Source organism: Macaca nemestrina, chromosome 17 (genome assembly GCF_043159975.1).
Source record: "Macaca nemestrina isolate mMacNem1 chromosome 17, mMacNem.hap1, whole genome shotgun sequence".
NCBI lineage: Eukaryota > Metazoa > Chordata > Mammalia > Primates > Cercopithecidae > Macaca > Macaca nemestrina.
The window spans coordinates 73916817-73929197 of record NC_092141.1 but is presented as its reverse complement, the minus strand read 5'-3'; the positions used below and the strand labels follow the sequence as shown (position 1 = coordinate 73929197).

Below are 12381 nucleotides of genomic sequence, written 5' to 3'. Positions count from 1 at the left end.
TAGTCCTGGCTGCAGTTTTTACAGAAGAATGAATAACATTTTCCAGAAACCCTCAGCCAGTGTCTCCTTAAGTCTCCTTGGCCAGGGAGATGGGCTAAACACCTTAAATTTAATCGTAAATCTCTCCTGGAGCTACAAGCGGAATTCATTCCTCCCAAACTTCAAGGGTGAATGGGATTCCAAGGTCAATCATGGCTGCACACGGGCCTCACCTGGGAAAGTACCCAGTTCTGTTTAGTTGATGAGGGCTGTGAGGGTCCACCTTGGGTCTTTTTAAAAAATGCAATTCCCAAGGGCTCCTGTACAGTATAGGTTGATAGACACTATTCTTTTTGAGATGGAGTCTTGCTCTGTCGCCCAGGCTGGAGTGCAGTGGCACGATCTTGGCTCCTTGCAACCTTTGCCTCCCAGGTTTAAGCGATTCTCTTCCTCAGCCTCCTGAGTAGCTGGGATTACGAGCACCCACCACCATGCCCGGCTCATTTTTGTGTTTTTAGTAGAGATGGGGTTTCACCGTCTTGGCCAGGCTGCTCTTGAACTCCTGACCTCATGATCACCCACCTCGGCCTCCCAAAGTGCTGGAATTATAGGTGTGAGCCACCACATCCAGCTGATAGCCACCACTCTTAAGGAATGTGCTGTCACTGGAACAGGCAATGGATTCTGAGTGGAAACCGCAAAGTGTTACCTACAGTAGTACCACATAAGTCTTAGGAAAAGTGAAATGCTCACTGCAACCTCCACCTCCTGGGTTCAAGCAATTCTCCTGCCTCAGCCTCCCGAATAGCTGGGATTATAGGTGTGTGCCACCACACCCAGCTTATTTTTGTATTTTTAGTAGAGACGGGGCTTCACCATGTTGGCCAGGATGGTCTCGATCTCTTGGCCTCATGATCCACTGCCTTGGCCTCCCAAAGTGCTGGCATTACAGGCGTGAGCCCCTATGCTCAGCCAAGACATCTTTCCAAGTCAGTAGTAATATACTGCAACAAGTCTCCATTTACCTTCTTGGCTACAAACACAAGGATTTTCTTCCCCTAGTTCATCAACATGCATATAAATATATTTTGCCTTTTGCAGGTAACAGTTGTGTTTTAAAATCCTTCCATGGAATGATGTTTAATCCTTACCTTGTTTAGGTATAGAGCACTGGCTAATACTTATTTGAAGCACCTCCTACAGCCAAGTTGCTAAAATGGGACACTAGGCCGGGTGCGGTGGCTCACGACTATGATGCACTTTGGGAGGTTGAGGCAGGCAGATCACTAGAGGTCAGGAGTTTGAGACCAGCCTGGCCAACATGGTGAAACCCTGTCTCTACTTAAAAAAAAAAAAACACACAAAACAAAAATTAGTGGGATGCGGTGGTGGGTGCCTGTAATCTACTTGGAAGGCCGAGGCAGAAGAATCGCTTGAACCTGGGTGGCGGAGGTTGCAGTGAGCTGAGATCGTGCCATTTCACTCCAACCTGGGAGACAGCATGAGACCCTGTCTCAAAAACAAAACAAAAACACACAAAAAAACAACAAAAAATAAAATGGAGCACTAAACCCCTGTGTTACACATGGTCCTCATAAGCATAGAGCATTTTGTTTGGAACCGTGGATTACTTTCTCAGCTTTTCCTGTACAAAGGCTGCCATAAAGGGAAGGGGGAAGAGACATTAACAGTACAGACGGCCCTTCCTTTCCTACTTACTTGCTCCTCTCTTCCTCTCCCCGAGTCCCTTCTTGGATACTGAATCCAAAAGTCTTCAGCTTGAGAAAAGGTGATGGGGAAGTAAACCTGGACATCCTAGATTTTTGCTTTAACATGGGAGAGTTTTAATGGCTTCAGAGGGACTAGTGTAAAAGACAGGATAGAAAGTGTAAGGTCTGGATTTGTTAAAGGAGGCATGACTCAATAGTGAGGTAATGAGCAGGAGATAGCTGGTTTCCAAAAAAGTTTTTTTTCATATTTTAGATAAAATGCTTAACATGCTAGTTTCCTTGGAGTCGTTAGATCCATAGAGGCATTGGGAGATTTGTATTTAATTTATATGTGGGTAACTTAATATCTTTGAGAATGACAGAATGACTTTATAACCAGCTTGATTTGTAAAAGTCACGATAAAAACATTATGTAGCCACCAACTTCTCCCTCTTGTAGTGTTAATGTCTAAATTGCCAGTGATTTATTAATGTACCAACATTTTTAGTTTCCTGGTAGTTTGAAATCTCTTTATTTTTTCTTTTCTTCTTTTTTTTTTTTTCTTTGAGACGGAGTCTCGCTCTTGTTGCCCAGGCTGGATGGAGTTCAGTGGCATGATCTTGGCTCACCGCAACCTCAGCCTCCCGGGCTCAAGCGATTCTCCTGCCTCAGCCTCCAGAGTAGCTGGGACTACAGGCTCCCACTACCACACTTGAGTAATTTTTTTTTTTCTTTTGAGACGGAATCTCGCTCTGTCTCCCACGCTGGAGTGCAGTGGCGCGATCTTGGCTCACTGTAATCTCCACCTCCCGGGTTCACGCCATTCTCCTGCCTCAGCCTCCCGAGTAGCTGGGACTACAGGCACTCGCCACCATGCCCAGCTAATATTTTGTATTTTTAGTAGAGATAGAGTTTCACCATGTTAGCCAGGATGGTCTTGATCTCTTGATCTCGTGATCCGCTGTCCTCAGCCTCCCAAAGTGCTGGGATTAGAGGCGTGAGCCACTGCGCCCACCAATTTTTGTATTTTTAGTAGAGATGGGGTTTCTTTCTTTCTTTCTTTTTTTTCAAGACAGAGTTTCACTCTTGTCGCCCAGGCTGGAGTGCAGTGGCGTGATCTTGGCTCACAGCAACCTCCATCTCCCAGGTTAAGCGATTCTCCTGCCTCAGCCTCCCAAGTAGCCAGGATTACAAGTTCCTGCCACCACACCAGGCTAACTTTTGTATTTTTATTAGAGATGGGGTTTTGCCATGTTGGCCAGGCTGGTCTCAAACTCCTGACCTCAAGTGATCCACCCGGCTTGGCCTCCCAAAGTGCTGGGATTACAGGTGTGAGCCACCGTGCCCGGCCATCTAGCAGTTTGAAACGTCATTTAAGACTTTGATAGTGTTACAGAGCGCGGGGCCGGTGGAGAGGAAAGCTGGAGGCATGGGTGGTTGGCAGGAAGTGGGACTGGTGCCTGGCAGATGCGGTGGTGAAGATAGGTACTGATTTTGGATTAGGAATTGTTTTCTCACTTACCTTCTTTAAAAGAAGAATGTGGCCATTAGCCTTCAGTTCTGGCACGGGATTAGGAATGGCTTACTCCAACTGTCAGCATGATTTCCAGGCTCCATATCTTCTACATGGAAAATATGTCAACAAGCAGGAGCAGTGACTTCACTTGAGAACATCCCAGTGGGAGGACAGGAGAAATCATGTTTACTCCTCAGGAATACTGAAGTGCCCTGGAGTAAGCTGTCATTCTTCTGTAACAATGTTATCAGCAATGCTTTAAACTCCAGCACCTGGTTATGTATTTGAAATCAAGTCTGTTTCTTGTTTTGTATTTTCTCTCTGGAAATTGTAGGGAGGTGGTCTTCAATAAATTAAACAAAAAAAAGGAAAAAAAAGAAAAAAGACTTTGATAGGCTGGGCATGGTGGCTCATGCTTTTAATCCCAGCACTTTGGGAGGCTGAGGCAGGCAGATCATCTGAGGTCAGGAGTTCAAGACCAGCCTGCCCAACATGGCAAAACCCTGTCTCTACTAAAAATACAAAAAATTAACTGGGCGTGGGGGCGGGAGGTGGATGTTGCAGTGAGCCAAGATTGCACCACTGCACTCCAGTCTGGATGACAAGAGCAAGATTCCATCTCAAAAAAAAAACAAAAAAAAAAACAAAAAAAAAAACCTTTGATAAATTATATATGTCTTTACCTATAACTTTCATTTTTGTATTTGTTTTTGTTGTAAGCAAGAGAGGAAAGGTAATATTCCTGATATCATTTGGCAGTTATCAAAGTAAAAACTGCTAACACTTATTTTGCTTGTTGAAATAAAAGGGTAACATTAAAAGATTGGACATCAGTGTGAAACATTTCACGAAGTATTGATTCTTTCATTGCTATATTGCATTTTGGCAATAAAGGAAAGCAACATTCTGTTTCCTAATGTTGATTTTTTTTTTCTCTCATCCTCGATCTTTCTGTGGCTGCATCATCACTGAAGAAAAAGCTCAGGATAATTTTTTGTTATTGTAAATCCTCGTTGTTAAGTAAGATTTTTATTTCAGCATTTGGCCTCTTTAATTGCATAACAGCAGTAACAGCAAAGTCAGTTTTGTTCATATGAGCCATTGGAAACCTTGTCAGATACAGGACCCAAGTTTAGAAGGCCATTAAGGCCTGGCTGCCCCTTACCCCTCTCCACCCTTGCTGGAGCTTGCCAAAACCCGGTGGACTGATTTTGGAAAGCCCTTGAAATATGTCATTTCATTAATGGTGCTTTCTTTTGGGATTGGGCTGTTGACCTAATTTGTGATGAACAAAACCTGGCCAAATCATGCAGCCTCCCTCTAACTCCCCATGGGAAAGTGTTAGAGAAAAGTGTTTCAGCAACATCACCCATTTAAGTTTCATAACCCCAGCTAATAAAGATGATAAGAAACACCCAAGCTATCAACTAGGGTTTTCTGAGGGCAGAAGTACAATTTAATTTTGAGCACTTGTATGTTAAACAACATGTTGTTGGCCTAGTTTGAAAGCTAATTCTAGTGTCTGTAAACGCTCAGTTCCTCCTAAATATTTGGGACAGTTTCATAACATTGTGTAGGAGGTGTATGCATCGAACCCTCTTAAACTGATCAGTTCGTGCATTCCAGGCTTTTCACAATTGTAAATGTCTTTTCCCATCCTAGTTGTGGGAGGTAGCATGGTGCAGTGAAATGGACTAGTATTTAAGAGCCAGATCTGTCTGAATTCAAATCTTGCCTCTTTATTATGTCAGTGAAAGACCTTTTGGTGGGACAGCTAAGTGCCTGGCATAAGAAAAGTATAGACACTAATTCCTATATAATAGGAATATCCCAGATAAGTATTACAGCTATTCCAAATTTTTTGTTGTTGGGAATAGCCATAATAACTGAAGAAGCAAAGTCTCGCTATGTTGACCAGGCTGGTCTCAAATTCCTGGCCTCAAGCTATCCTCCTGCCTCAGCTTCCCAAAGTTCTGGGATTTACAGGCATGAGCCACTGCACCCGGCTGCCTCCAACCTTTTAACACCAAAGATTTCTGTTTGTTCTTACACAGACCGACCCTTGTTTTGATTTATTTTACCTTCTAGGCTAAGTTTATTATACTCTTCCCTTTTTTCCCCCTTATCAATCAGATACAAATCAACATGAGATCACCATACTGGATTGTTTATAAACTCAATGATAGGATTCTACCCAAAAGTCAGATGTTTTGTCAGCCTTCAGGTCTTTTAGGGGCTTGGCATAGCTCTCTGAACAGTGGAACTGGCTCAAGGAGGGCCCACTGTGACTAAGTTCCTAGACTGGCTGTTAGCCTTTGCAGTATCCCAGTGAGAGGTCCAGCTGTCTTCCTGTGCCCACTGGTTCCCTTTCTCTTAATTCTATTGGACAGAATAATTGGAGCACCTCCTCACCTAACTTCTCATTGTCCATGAAAACAGGACTGAACCACCCAAGTCCAACTTGGTGATGGAAGCTTGTCAGTATCAATACCTGATAGGCCCCTAATACTAGTGTTAATGAAGTTTCTCAAATGATCAAACACTTGACTGTTGAGACAGCAACCACAAAGCCATATATTCTACTATAAAGAAACTCATGTTTAGAACTTGAACAAGTTTAGGTAGAAATATTGGAAGCTTATCCATAAAAACAAGGGAATATGAGGAAAGACTGGATGAATAAGAAAACTTTGAATCAATTCAAAATTAAAATTAATGGTCAAGGTATGACATCTGGAAGGCATCTCCTGATTGTGGCTGCAAAAAAATATATATTTTAAAAGCAAAACTATTGAAATACAGGAGAAATGCAGAAAAACATGTAGAAATGAGATGGTCTTTTTCTTTCTTTTTTTTTATTTTTTTGAGACGGAGTTTCGCTCTTGTTGCCCAGGCTGGAGTGCAATGGCATGATCTCAGCTCATTGCACTCCGCCTCCCAGGTTCAGGAGATTCTCCTGCCTCAACCTCCCGAGTAGCTGGGATTACAGGCGTGTACCACCACACCTGGATAATTTTGTATTTTTAGTAGAGACCAGGTTTCTCCATGTTGGTCAGGCTGGTCTTGAACTCCTGACCTCAGGTGATCCACCCACCTGGGCCTCCCAAAGTGCTGGGATTACAGGCGTGAGCCACCGAGCCCAGCCAAGATGGTCTTTTTCAACCCTTTGGCTTAGACAAAAGTTGGAGGTGACCAATGACTGTCACCCTACTCTGTTCTTGCCCATCCTTTCAACCAACATCTCAGCCACTCAGCAAAGATTAACTTAGGAAACATAAAGCTAATTCATTTTCCTTCCTTTCTGTCTTTTCCTTCCTTCCTTCCTTCCTTCCTTCCTTCCTTCCTTCCTTCCTTCCTTCCTTCCTTCCTTCCTTCCTTCCTTCCTTCCCTCTTTCTCTCTCTCACTCTTTCTTTTCTTTTCTCTCTCTCTCTCTTCCCCCTCCCTCCCTCTCTCCTTCCTTCCTTCCTTTCTCTTTCTTTCTTCCTTTTCTCTTTCTTTTCTTCTGGGTAACTCTTTAAAATGTATTTTCCTAGTTACAGAAACACTACTAATTTTAGAAAATTTGAAAAACAGAATACCACAAAGATTAAAATAATAACCTAAAATAATTAAAATAATAACCTGAAATTCTACCATTGGATTGTATATTTTGGCATGAATAAGAATTCTTTTTTTTTTTTTTTTTTGAGATGGAGTCTTGCTCTGTCGCCCAGGCTGGAGTGCAGTGGCGTGATCTCGGCTCACTGCAAGCTCCGCCTCCCGGGTTCACGCCATTCTCCTGCCTCAGCCTCCCGAGTAGCTGGGACTACAGACGCCTGCAAACACGCCCAGCTAATTTTTTTGCATTTTTAGTTGAGACGGGGTTTCACCGTGTTAGCCAGGATGGCCTCGATCTCCCGATCTCGTGATCCGCCCACCTCGGCCTCCCAAAGTGCTGGGATTACAGGCATGAGCCACTGCGCCCGGCCTGAATAAAAATTCTTAACCTGTGTAACCTGAGATCCAAGGTAGGTTATGGGGCTCCTGAACATCTGAAACTGTATGCAAAGTTTACTGGTTTTTTGTTGTTGTTGTTGTTGTTGTTGTTTTTGAGACGGAGTCTCGCTCTGTCGCCCAGGCTGGAGTGCAGTGGCCGGATCTCAGCTCACTGCAAGCTCCGCCTCCCGGGTTCGGGCCATTCTCCTGTCTCAGCCTCCTGAGTAGCTGGGACTACAGGCGCCCGCCACCTCGCCCGGCTAGTTTTTTGTATTTTTTAGTAGAGACGGGGTTTCACCGTGTTAGCCAGGATGGTCTCGATCTCCTGACCTCGTGATCCGCCCGTCTCGGCCTCCCAAAGTGCTGGGATTACAGGCTTGAGCCACCGCGCCCGGCCAAAGTTTACTGTTAAATACATATGGGTAATTTTCAAAGAAAGGGAATCATAGCCTGGGGAAAATTAGGTTCTCAAAGGTAGAGCTACCTTCAAAATATTACAAGCTTCAGGTGTAGTTCCTTTTCTTTCTTTTCTTTTCTTTTCTTTTTTCTTTTCTCTTCTTTTCTTCTCTTTTCTTTCCTCCCCTCCCTTCCCCTCCCCTCCCCTGCCCTGCCCTCTCCTCTCCTCTCTCCTTTTTGGCTTCTTTTGAGACGAAGTCTCACTCTGTTGCCCAGACTGGAGTGCAGTGGCGAAATATTGGCTCACTGCAACCTCCGTCTCCCAGGTTCAAGCAATTCTCCCACCTCAGCCTCCCGAGTAGCTGGGATCACAGGTGCCTGCCACCATGCCCAGCTAATTTTTGTATTTTTAGTAGGAGACGGAGTTTCACCATGTTGGCCAGGCTGGTCTCAAACTCCTGACCTCAGGTGATCCACCTACCTCGGCCTCCCAAAGTGCTGGGATTACAGATGTGAGTCACCGTGCCCGGCCTATTTTCTACACTTTTGTAAATGTGCTTATTCTCTCTCTCTTTTTTTTATTTTTTGGCAGAGTCTTGCTCTTGTTGCCCAGGCTGGAGTGCAATGGCATGATCTCAGCTCATTGGAACCTCCACCTCCTGGGTTCAAGTGATTCTCCTGCCTCAGCCTCCTGAGTAGCTGAGATTACAGGCATGCACCACCGTGTCCAGGTAATTTTTGTATTTTTAGAGACAGGGTTTCACCATGTTGGCCAGGCTGGCCTCGAACTCCTGACCTTGTGATCTGCTCACCGCAGCCTCCCAAAGTGCTGCGATTATAGGCATGAGCCACTGCACCCAGCCACTTTTTTTTTTTTCTAATATCACTCCCTGAGCCTAAGTAATTTAAGACCTCAGATCACTGAATGTAACGGACATTTGACTAAAGAACTCCAGTTGAACAGGCGTTTTAGCTGCTGTCCCTAAAAGATGGCATTTGGTTGACATTCGTTCCAAAAGCACGATGAAACACTAAAAATCTGTGGTGCCTTTGTCCCTGGAAAGAGAAGATGGCAAGGGTTTATATTTCTCGTTCGGCCAGGAGTGCAGTTTCCCTGCAAGCCCCAGAGGGTGGGTGGTAACAATGGGACGTGTTTGGCTCCTCATCCTCCTGCTGACAGCCAGGTCTCAGAGAGGCAGGTCCCACACTTCCCAAGCTCTGGATCCCAGCTCGGCCGCCGCGGGAGGAAGGGCTTCTAACTGGTTAGGAAGCACAGAACTTGCCTGGCCTTCGCCAGCATATTCCGATCTGTCATTCTCTGTAGGAACCGGCTCTGCTCTAGGCCTTGTTCTTTGCTCGGGAGGTAACAATTGCCATTTTTCTTTGGTATTTCTGCTGTAGTGATCACACTCGCCCTTCTCATAGGAAACCATGGGAATCAGCCCAAGTCACAGCTGGCTCCCAGATGGCTCTTGATCCTGTGACCCCACCAACATTCCGACGCTGATTTGCTTGGGAGGTTCAAGCTTGGCTTGCCGGGGCACCATGCTCCTGGATCCCCACCCTGGGAGATTTATAGGCAGGCCTTGGAGAGGACAAATCTCTAGAGGTGGGATGGGGCCAAGCAGTTTCCTTTTGTTGCATGTTCTAGAATTCTGCCTAAAACAGAAGAGGCTGACTTCATTCTTGCCCCACCCGAAGACTGAGTGGGAATAACTAACTAGCAAGCTATTACTGACATTGCTAAATTACCTAACAAAGAAAGTTCTTCATTCTGTCTCCGTCTCTCTTGATGTATACTAATATATGTGTATATGTGCATGTATACTATATATACACACACACACACGAAGAAAATTCTTCATATATATGTGCATACACAAGGGGAATTATTTTCCCATGTGTGTTCTTGCTGTAGGATGCTGAGTTTGACATAAACATGATCTAAGAAGATTGTATTCTCCACTCCCAGGCTGAGAGTATCCAACTCATTCAGGTAGAAACAGCCAGTAGAGCTCAAATAGTTTCTTGTTGCAAAGAAATTCTTCGGTGTCCATTTCCTGGAGATACTGTGGAGGATGCTAGCAGGTTTCTAACATACTTCAGCTGTTCAGGAAATACTTTACATAATTTCCTGCTCTAGAGAATAGGAGGAGGGCCTGAAAGTTGGAATGCATTACTCTCTTTCTTTACGGTCTCGAATGTGGTTCACAAGGACCCTTCGCTATTCACACACACACTCTGAGGCGCTCTTTTCTGGCTCTACCAGCCTTTTTATGCGGGAATGTTCTTTTTTTAAGTGTGGCGAGAATCCTAGTAACTTGGACTTCCCATAGCATACTGGCCTGAGCTTCCTAAGGAACTTTACAAACATGAGCTAATTAAGCTTGGAAAGCCCCATGCCAGTCCTCCCGGCTGTTATTGAAATGAGGCCAGCTCTGGGGTGGACCAGCCGCAGTTTTTGCCCGGCACAGCAACAATTCAAACCGTGGAGAGGAAGGGAAGCTGGCTGCCTAATGCAATTGAAACTGCAAGGGAGAAGCAAGTTAGGCAACACATAATTAATTGCCTCCTCGGTTTGCTTCAGCCTAACAGTGGGGCTCAGATACTGGTATTTTAACTGGGTCATTTAGGCTTTTGTCCAAGATTTCAGGCAATGGCCCCAAAATGGACAAGTCTAAGATTTTGCTTCTTTTTTTTTTTTTTTTTTTGAGATGGAGATTCACTTTTGTTGCCCAGGCTGGGTACAATGGCGCGATCTAGGCTCACTGCAACCTCCGCCTCCCAGGTTCAAGTGATTCTCCTGCCTCAGCCTCCCAAGTCGCTGGGATTACAGTCGCGTGCCACCACACCCAGCTAATTTTGTATTTTTAGTGGAGTCAGGGTTTCACCATGTTGGTCTGGCTGGTCTTGAACTCCTGACCTCAAATGATCCACCCACCTCGGCCTCCCAAAGTGCTGGGATTACAGGCGTGAGCCACTGCACCCGGCGTAAGACTTTGCTTTTATCTAAAGCAGTGGTTCTCAATCCAGGGAGATACTGCCCCCCAAGATGACATTTCACAAAAATCTGGGGACTTTTTTTTTTTTTTTCTGAGATGGAGATTCGCTCTTGTTGCCCAGGCTAGAGTGCAATGGCATGGTCTCAGCTCACTGCAACCTCCACCTCGTGGGTTCAAGTGATTCTCCTGCCTCAGCCTCCCGAGTAGCTGGGATTACAGGCGCCTGCCACCACGTCTGGCTAATTTTTGTAATTTTAGTAGAGATGGGGTTTCGCCATGTTGGCCAGGCTGGTCTTGAACTCCTGACCTCAGGTGATCCACCCACCTCGGCCTCTCAAAGTGCTGGGATTACAGGCGTGAGTCACTGTGCCTGGCCTGGAGATATTTTTGGTTGTCACCTCGAGGGGAGGGGGATGCTATGGTTATCTAGTGGATAGCGACCAGGGATGCTGCTGAACACCCCATAATGCACAGAACAACCCCCACAATAAGTAATTTTCTGGTCTAAAATGTCAATAGCGTGGGGGTTAAAAACCCTGATTTCAAGCTTCAAAGTGACTCAGCGTTGGCTTGTCTCCTCTGTGTTAGCCCTAAATCTTAGCCTGGTGACCTTTTAGCCCACTCAAGTCTAGGATCTAAGCTCATGGCAGCACCCTGAGCCTCTCGTGGGTTCCTGAGCTCAGCCCTCCCATCGATGCCTCTGTGAGTGATGACATTGTCCTGATCGATGCCTCTGTGAGTGATGACATTGTCCTGAGCTTCTGGGTGGTGAAGACTCGACTCTCACTGTGCCATATGTTCTTGGGTAATTAGACGCCTCTGCGTCTTATGAGTGGGCTTTCTGGAAAAGAAACCACTTGTGTAGTTCCCGGTTGGGCCCCAGAGCTTTGAGGTCCTATGTTTCTTGCAGTGAATACAGTGAGGCATTCCCGTTTCTCGGAAGAGCCCATTCAGAGAACAGCTATTTACTTCCTGCCTCCTCCAGGCCCAGCTGCCAGGGAGACCCCAGGCTTCAGCAAGATAGAAAGATACCAGGGAATTTAATTTTAGCCTTTCCTTTTGTAAACTTAAAAGACATTCTCTCGTGAGAAAGCCTGGGAAACTTTCACTTCAGCCAGGAAGACTTCTCAAGCAGTCCTCCAGTCTCGGCCTCCCAAAGTGTTGGGATTACAGGTGTGAATCACTGCACTCTGATCCCATTTACTTTTTTGTTGTTGTTGAGACAAAGTCTCGCTCTGTTGCCCAGGCTCTGGCATGCAGTGGTGCAATCTCAGCTCATTGCAACCTCTGCCTCCCGGGTTCAAGTGATTCTCTTGTGCCTCAGCCTCCTGAGTAGCTGACAGGTGTGTGCCACCAGGCCTGGCTGATTTTTGTATTTTTAGTAGAGATGGGGTTTCACCATGTTGGCCAGGCTGGTCTTGAACTCCTGACCTCAGGTGATCCACCTGCCTCAGCCTTCCAAAGTGCTGGGCAGGCGTGAGCCACTGCCCCCAGCCAACAATTTACTTTTAAAAGGTAAAAGTAAAGCTGGTGACAATGAAAAGGGCATGTCTTTGCCCTTTCCTGCCTAAGAGATTAAAACATGGACAACATGCAATAACCTTCAGCTCTGGTCTCCCTGCCTTCTCTTCCTCTGTCGTCCCACACCAGTCCTCACAACAACCACAGGGTGTGTGTGTGTGTGTGTGTGTGTTTTATGAAACTTGTTTGCCCTTGAAATAACTTATTCTCCTAGATTCCTCCCTTTTTATTGTCTTTATTTTATTTAATTAATACAACTTATTTAATTTTTTTTTTGAGAC

General features: G+C 45.4%; 1 pseudogene; it reads left to right on the top strand.

Moving 5' to 3' along the window:
- Window positions 1–191: 191 nt before the first annotated feature.
- LOC139359305 (MICOS complex subunit MIC10 pseudogene) lies at window positions 192–3558 on the top strand (annotated as a pseudogene).
- Window positions 3559–12381: the final 8823 nt, after the last annotated feature.